Genomic DNA, 9,772 nt, shown 5'->3' with positions numbered 1-9,772 from the left:
AATACACAATCTTATGACATCGTGCAATGTGCCCGTGGTGATCCCACCACTGACGGCACTTCTGTCATAAGATTACTCTTCTAATACCTGTAATCTATAACTCAAGAAAACAAGTATATCAATCAATCAATGCAAATATCAATGCAATAAAGTAAAGTATGTGATTTAGGGAAACCCAAGTCTAAACCGACTCAAGTCCATCTCCCAATACCACATTGACTTATACCTTTCGTTGCAGTCTCGGTTTCCCGCTCAGTCAAAGTCCTGAACTCAAAGCCTGTCTGGTACTGACAATATCAATAGTCTCATATCAATATACTAGTCAATTCCATAACAATCTTGATCAATCTGGATTTAATTCACAATTGACGGCATAACTGTACAATCTCAATATTCCCGTCAATACAACATCACTAGATAACAGTTACAATCCATAACCTATATCCCATTCAATCTATAATCAATCCATAATCCATATCTGTCCAATAGCAACTGATTATAATCAGAAAATCATAACAATTCCATAATCAGTCTATTTCTTAATCTGATTTCGATTTTACGATGTCTAACATGTCAAGAACATCATATATGAATCCTATTCAATTCTGACCATAGTGTAATTTCAAAACATGTCAAAACGTAGCAAAACTTATGTCAAGTTGTAGCCTACGTCGATAGGATTACCGTACCGAAGTCGGATTACACTTTGGACGGGCGGATATTGCACGGTTGAAGTTTGAATTGCAAAGAACAAGATTTACTCTCAATTCTGATTTTTATCTCCTAATTTACGTTACTGTATATATATATATATATACACACGACCTGCAACCCGCCAAGTGGTGATCTTTCACGCTGCATGTCTCGCGCATATGCGCGACACTACCGGCGCATATGCGCGAGACCTACTGGTCTTCGCGGTGACATTCTCGGCAGCTCGCGCATATGCGCGACTCGTTTCCGCGCATATGCGTGAAGCCTTCTGGAGTTTCCGCGCATGTGCGCGCATCCTCATCGCGCATGTGCGCCGACTCCCCTGGATTTCTCGCGCATTCAATTTGCACACGTTATTTCAAATCGTGTCCCGATTAATCCTTTCATAATCATATCAAATTATAATTCAATAATTACGGATTAACAGGATTAAATTTCCGGGCATTACATTTCTCCCCCCCTAAGATACGATTTCGTCCTCGAAATCATCGATAATCAAATCATATCATTAAGAAGGACTGTAATTACAGGCGAGTACGTATTTACATCAGTAAAATAATGCTGGGAATTCCTGTTTCATGTCAGATTCAGTCTCCCACGTAGCTTCTTCAACACCATGACGAGTCCATTGTACTTTTACCAATGGGATCATCTTCGTTCTGAGCTGTTTTTCTTTACGATCAATAATCCGGATCGGTTTCTCGACATAACTCAATGTCTCGTCCAGCTCAGTCTCATCTGGCTGAATCACATGAGAATCATCAGGAAGATACTTCCGCAGCATTGATACATGGAAGACATCATGTATCTCGGACAATGAAGGCGGCAATGCTAGTCGATAGGCACGATCTCCTATCTTTTCAAGAATCTCATATGGACCTACATATCTTGGAGACAATTTCCCTTTCTTTCCAAATCGGACAACACCCCTGAAAGGTGAAATCTTCAGGAATACTTGGTCTCCTGCCTCAAATACCAACGGTCGTCGTCGAAGGTTGGCATATTTGGCTTGTCTGTCCTGGGCTGCCTTCATTTTCTTCTGAATCAGCTTTACTTTCTCAGTCATATCTCTGATCATATCAGGTCCAGTCTCAGGAACTTCAGAGATATCATCCCAGTAAAGAGGGGATCGACATTTCTTCCCGTACAACGCCTCAAATGGTGCCATCTCAATACTCGTTTGATAGCTATTGTTGTACGAAAATTCACAAAGAGGCAATGCATCTTGCCATCCAGTGCTAAAATCAAGTACTACAGCTCTCAGCATATCTTCCAATGTCTGTATTGTACGCTCTGACTGTCCATCAGTCTGTGGATGATATGCGGTACTCAAATGTAACTTCGTACCGAGAGCTTGCTGCAGGCTCTGCCAGAAGTGCGAAGTAAATCGGGGATCTCGGTCTGAAACAATCGACTTCGGCACTCCGTGCAGTCTCACCACTTCCTTGATGTAAATATCCGCCATCTGGTCATATCTATACGTCATTTTGTATGGAATAAAACATGCTGATTTGGTCAATCGATCAATCACGATCCAAATCGCATCACAACCTCGGGAGGATCTCGGCAACTGTGTCACAAAGTCCATGGAAATGTGATCCCATTTCCATTCAGGAATGGACAAACTCTGTAATAGTCCTTTAGGTTTCTTCCTCTCAGCTTTCACCTGTTGGCAATTCAGACACTTGGCTACAAATGTAGTCACATCAGCTTTCATTTGTTTCCACCAATACTGTGTCTTTAAATCATTGTACATTTTTCTACCACCAAGATGAATGCTAAAACGACTGTTGTGCGCCTCTAACAGTATTCGCTGTTTTAAATCCGAAACATTCGGCACAACTAATCGATTATTCACATACAAAATATCATTTCGAACCTGATATTCCGATCGATGTCCAGCTCTAACCATAGCAATCGACTTCTGAATATTCTGATAACCTTTCTGAGCTTCTTTAATTTTCAAAAGCAGCTCTGGTTCAGCTCGAATAGTATATATTCTTATTGGTCTCCGATCTATCTCAAATACTAATCCAGACAAACAGCAGTCTTTAATCAAATTCGAAACACCAATAGTCGACAAGGATAGTGCACATACCTTTCGACTTAGTGCATCAGCTGCTGCATTTGACTTTCCTGGATAATACTTGATTTCACAATCAAAATCTTTCAATAAATCAAGCCATCGTCGCTGTCTCATATTCAATTCGGATTGTGAAAACATATATTTCAAGCTTTTATGATCAGAATATATTTCGAATTTATCCCCGTAGAGGTAATGTCGCCATATCTTCAGCGCAAAGACTATGGCTGCCAATTCAAGATCATGAATTGGGTAACGAGTCTCATGGGGTTTCATCTGTCTCGAGGCATAAGCAATCACATGCCCCCGCTGCATCAAAACACAACCCAATCCTCGGTGAGATGCATCACAATAAACAACAAATCCACCAGTGCCTAAAGGAATCGTCAACACAGGAGCACTGGTCAGTCTCTTCTTTAACTCAAGAAAACTGGTCTCACATTCTTCAGACCAATTAAACGGAGCATTCTTCTGAGTTAGCTGAGTAATAGGCTTGGCAATACTCAAAAAATCTTGGATAAAACGTCGGTAATACCCTGCCAAACCCATAAAACTGCGAATTTCCGGCACAGATGTAGGTCTCGGCCAAGAAATCACTGCCTCAACCTTACTGGGATCAACAGATATACCATCTCCTGATATAATGTGACCCAAAAACACTACCTGTTTCAACCAAAACTCGCATTTCGACAATTTAGCATACAATTTCTCAGCTCTCAGAATTCTCAACACAGTCCTCAGATGATTAGCATGTTCAATCATATTCTTTGAATAAATCAATATATCATCAATGAATATGATAACAAAATCATCCAAATATGTCTGAAAGACACGGTTCATCAATCCCATAAACACCGCCGGTGCATTCGTCAAACCAAAAGGCATGACAATAAACTCATAGTGTCCATACCTGGTTCTAAATGCAGTCTTTGAGATATCAGAATCCCTGACTCTCAATTGATGGTATCCAGATCTTAAGTCGATCTTGGAATATACAGATGAACCCTGCAACTGATCAAACAAATCATCAATACGAGGCAATGGATATTTATTCTTTACCGTTGCCTTGTTCAATTGCCTGTAGTCGATACAAAGTCTCATCGACCCATCTTTCTTCCTCACGAACAGTACTGGAGCACCCCAAGGAGATACACTCGGTCTGATATATCCCTTGGCCAGTAAATCCTCCAACTGTTCCTTCAACTCTTTCAATTCGATTGGTGCCATCCGGTATGGAGCTCTCGAAATCGGAACTGTTCCTGGCATTAACTCTATGCTGAAGTCTATCTCTCGAATCGGAGGCAATCCAGGAATCTCGTCTGGAAAGACATCAGTAAATTCGCACACCACTGGCAAATCCGCCAATGATGGGCCCTTCTTCAGTAAATCAACTGAATATACCAGGAATCCATCCGCTCCCTTCTGCAATAATCGAGTCATATTTATTGCAGATATCAAAGGAATTCTAGCACGAGAACCCTTACCATAAAATTTCCACTCTTCATCCATCTCAGGTTTGAATCGCACTATCTTGTGAAAACAATCGACTGTAGCTCGGTACTTGATCAACATGTCGATGCCGACAATACAATCAAAGTCAGATAAACCAAGAACAATACAGTCTAAATCAATCGTATGCCCGTCGTACTGCAGTATACACGATTTCACAGATTTCACCGATATCAAATCTGTCCCTAACGGAGACGAGACAGATACTACAGTAGCTAAAGACTCAATAGGCAAAGAATGCATCAAAGCAAATCGCTCAGATATGAAAGTATGTGATGCGCCAGTATCAATCAATACATATGCAGGATAACCAGAAATAAAACAGTTACCTGCCACGACATCATCAGGTGCATCCTGAGCTTGTTCCTCGGTCAAAGCAAACAATCGGGCCTGCTGTCTAGGAGGCTGGCTCGCTGTCTGGCCCCCTCCTGGCCTCTGCTGTGATAGAGTAGACGGTGCTGGCTGAAAGGAATGCACGGCAGAGGGTCGTCTCCCTGGCTGAGCAACTGATCCCGCTGACTCAGCTGCCTGTGATCCCTGGGCACCTCTCTGGGGACACACTCGAGCAAAGTGTCCATGCTGCTTACAGATGCGGCAATTGCCGAACACTCCTCTGCACTGCTCTGTGGAATGCCTCCCTCCACAGGTGCTACAGTATGGTCCTGTATAATTCTGGCCCTGACTAGCCTGTCTAGAGCCACTAGAACTAGAGGAGCTACTCCCAGCTTTCTTGAATTTCTTCCCTTTAGCCTTCAGGAAGTCTTTCTTCCCACTTCCACTACCACTCTCAAATCGAGAAAATGGTGGAGGCATCTGTGAACTCGGTGCTGAAGGCACAAATGAAGCCTCTTTCTGTCTTATCAATCCTGCTTCAGCTCCCTTGGCTCGGTTCAAGGCATCGGTAAAATTGTTTGGCCTTCCGGTATTCACCAGGGTAAATATTTCAGGATTTAGACCATTTATAAACTGGTCTGCAACGGCCTCATCACTTCCAGCCACGTGAGGGGCAAAGCGAAGCAAAGTAGAAAACTTAGCCACATAATCCTCAATGTTCAACTGGCCTTGTTTCAAATTTGCAAACTCGGCTCCCTTGTCCTTCCTATATGAAACTGGAAAGAACCGTAGATAAAATTCAGTTTTAAACACATTCCAGGTAATGGCCGTACCTCGTAATTCCAAAGCCCGTTTTGTCGTATTCCACCAGTGTTTAGCAACGTCATGCATCTGGTGTCCGATCAGTTTCACCCTCTTTTCCTCCGTATACTCCAAAGAGTTAAACAGTGATTCAATGTCGTCCATCCAACTTTCACATTCCACGGAATTCTCCGTTACTTTCAGAGTCGGTGGATGAAATGACTGAAATCTTTTCAACAATTGCTCCATTGGAGTAGGGGTCACATCCATGGGAGGATTCGATGTACTTCCCTGTTCTGGTATCCTTCTCGGAGGCATATCTGATAATCGAAGAGGTTAGTAATTCCAAATACCACTTACCAGTTTCAATCCTCCTCGGATCATCTTACAGCTGATCCATTCCAATAATATACAATACCATATCAATATCAGATAATTCAGGTAGCATATATTAAAACAAGAATCATGCTAGCAATCAAAAGCAGGAAAGAAAATCTCAATCTACCCCGCTCACTAGCTCCTATCTCAATCGCAAGGATCTATCGCTCTGATACCACCTGTTGTGGGGACCCGGACGCTAATCAAGTTCTTAATCATAATTGGGACTAATTAATCAATTAAAAACAGGGTCTAAATTTTTTTTTTAAAATACGGAACGTAGTGAAATTAAAACATATATACATATCAGTATATAAACTAAAAGTCCTGTATTACAACATATTTATTCAAACTAGGGTTTGACAACTACGATCAAGTGTGCAACCCTATCTCTAGTCCAAGTCCGGTGCCACCACTCTAATCACGATCTCTCTCTTCATCTCCTGGACCCTGATCCTGTCCCACCTGTTGTCGAGTACACATACAGACAAGACAACAGCCGGATAAACCGGTGAGAATATACTCCCAGTATAAATCAACGAAACATGCAATCATATAAACAATATAAAGCATGTAATCAGGTAACAGATATATGTAACAAAGCCTGAAACAGAATCAATATCAACTATCGATAATACTCGTAGCTACATCATTTAGACTAGACTCAATCCTAGTCTAGGGATCCCGGTTCCAGAAGTTGGCATGCATATATCGACTAACAGTGATAGAAAAGACTCCAGTTCTATCCACGCCGATATGGTATCGATCAACAGTAATAGAAAAGACTCCAGTTCTATTCACATCAATACAGTATCGATTACCAGTAATAGAGGAAGCTGTTATTCTATCCACATCAATATAGTACCGATTAACAGTAATAGAAGCAACTCCAATTCTATCCACATCGATATGACATCGATTAACAGTAATAGAAGAGCTACTAATCTATCCACATCGATACAATACTGATTAACAGTAATAGAAAAAGCCACCATCCTATCCACATCGATAGCCAAACATCCAGTGACAGTCTTTGGCACATCCGCCAATACACAATCTTATGACATCGTGCAATGTGCCCGTGGTGATCCCACCACTGACGGCACTTCTGTCATAAGATTACTCTTCTAATACCTGTAATCTATAACTCAAGAAAACAAGTATATCAATCAATCAATGCAAATATCAATGCAATAAAGTAAAGTATGTGATTTAGGGAAACCCAAGTCTAAACCGACTCAAGTCCATCTCCCAATACCACATTGACTTATACCTTTCGTTGCAGTCTCGGTTTCCCGCTCAGTCAAAGTCCTGAACTCAAAGCCTGTCTGGTACTGACAATATCAATAGTCTCATATCAATATACTAGTCAATTCCATAACAATCTTGATCAATCTGGATTTAATTCACAATTGACGGCATAACTGTACAATCTCAATATTCCCGTCAATACAACATCACTAGATAACAGTTACAATCCATAACCTATATCACATTCAATCTATAATCAATCCATAATCCATATCTGTCCAATAGCAACTGATTATAATCAGAAAATCATAACAATTCCATAATCAGTCTATTTCTTAATCTGACTTCGATTTTACGATGTCTAACATGTCAAGAACATCATATATGAATCCTATTCAATTCTGACCATAGTGTAATTTCAAAACATGTCAAAACGTAGCAAAACTTATGTCAAGTTGTAGCCTACGTCGATAGGATTACCGTACCGAAGTCGGATTACACTTTGGACGGACGGATATTGCACGGTTGAAGTTTGAATTGCAAAGAACAAGATTTCCTCTCAATTCTGATTTTTATCTCCTAATTTACGTTACTGTATATATATATATATATATATATACACACGACCTGCAACCCGCCAAGTGGTGATCTTTCACGCTGCATGTCTCGCGCATATGCGCGACACTACCGGCGCATATGCGCGAGACCTACTGGTCTTCGCGGTGACATTCTCGGCAGCTCGCGCATATGCGCGACTCGTTTCCGCGCATATGCGCGAAGCCTTCTGGAGTTTCCGCGCATGTGCGCGCATCCTCATCGCGCATGTGCGCCGACTCCCCTGGATTTCTCGCGCATTCAATTTGCACACGTTATTTCAAATCGTGTCCCGATTAATCCTTTCATAATCATATCAAATTATAATTCAATAATTACGGATTAACAGGATTAAATTTCCGGGCATTACAGATTTAATGCACTATTATATCATCAGATCACACAGGATATCCACACCCGTAGATGAGCGGTTAATTCCCGACTAAAATGCACTGGCTCATACATGTTTCGTAACTGTACCCAATCTCGCCACATGATGACCGTCTTGGAGATGGTAAACGAGTCAAAGCATAGCCCTAGCATATAGAGCCTCAAAGTTGTCCCGGGTCGTAAAGACTAATGTTGTACAACCATAACCACGAACTAATCCTCTTGATGAATGATAACCACTTGAAAAGTCATAGAGAGGGTAGTTCGGTATAATAATCATATGACTATCCATCTGCATGTTTGGACATCTCTATGCTCTTACCAAGAAACGCGGTACATAACATCACATATGCTAGTCTCGAGCTCAAGCGACCTTTATCCATGTTTTAGGCGGCTGAATCGACTAGGAACGAATATAGATTATACAATGTTTACAAATGAGTTTCAATATCGAATTACGATTCATTTGTATTAAAGTAAAATCAAGGTCTTTATTTATGTTGATCACATGAGTGTACAGATAAAGAAATAACAAACCATGAAATAATGAATTATATTAAAATAAAGATTGTTTATTACAATTGAGTCAATTAATTCTCTAGCCAACAATTGACTTACATGACATCTACTCGAATAATTTTATCTATGAAAGTTATATTTTATCTCAATACTCGTTCTTTTGCTCATTTTTGTTATCACGAAAAGGAGAAATTGTAAAGATAAAATTTGGACCAAGGTTTTGGTGATTATAAACTAAGCTTATCCGATAAAACTAAGCTGATAGTCTTAAAGAACTAAACTTATATGACATAATTATGTCGAATGATGAATATATCCAATCTGACAACGCAAAACAGTTAAGCCACGACACTGATGTGATCAGATATGAATTTAGAAGTGAACTGATAAGAATGGTACTGATATGATCATATATAGTAGTCAAGGATAAACTAGGTTAAAAACAAACAAGACTGATCATGCTTACCCCCAGACTAATTTGAAGACATACTATGAATTACAATATTCGATTATCTCCTAGTTTAATTTAAATTGATCGGCAAGGACAAACATTCTTTTTCTGTAATAGAATAAAAGATCCATTGGTTTCTTCATCTAGCTAGTTTCCAAAGGAATTCAACTAACTAGTATTATATTTGAAAATACGACAAGATCATGTGACATTCTCTATAAAATTTTTGATCATTCAGTACATTGTGAGTACCGTTCAAATTTATTGATGTTGGGACCATCTTTTATAAAAGGAGAATTCTTTAAAAATGTTAACACACTCTGTGCGATTTTGAATCTTGTATATCATGGAGCATTTATGAATTTCTATCAGCATCTCTTCAAGTTCTAGATTCAAGCTGATTTGCATATGTTTAAAAGTTCAATTAGATTGACTAAGATTCAGTGCACTTTTTATTCTTACTTATTTTTTGTTTAAACACGAGCTATATTGTATAGTGAGAAATATTGTAACTGCCAAGAATGTGTTTCTGAACAGATTAAGTTGCAATATTGAGACTAGGAGTTTCAGGTCAATAGGGTTGGTGAATCGTTCTAGTAGAATCCTTCTGAACTCAAAAGAGAGAGAGACATAAAATATCATATAAATATTGACCTTAAAATGTGAATATTATCATCCCAAGTTTTATTATGGATATACAAAATGAGTGGGTCTTATGTGAGACCGTCTCACGGATTTTAATCTGTGAG

Source organism: Primulina eburnea, chromosome 10 (assembly GCF_022965805.1).
Source record: "Primulina eburnea isolate SZY01 chromosome 10, ASM2296580v1, whole genome shotgun sequence".
NCBI lineage: Eukaryota > Viridiplantae > Streptophyta > Magnoliopsida > Lamiales > Gesneriaceae > Primulina > Primulina eburnea.
Note: the sequence above shows the minus strand (reverse complement) of the source record.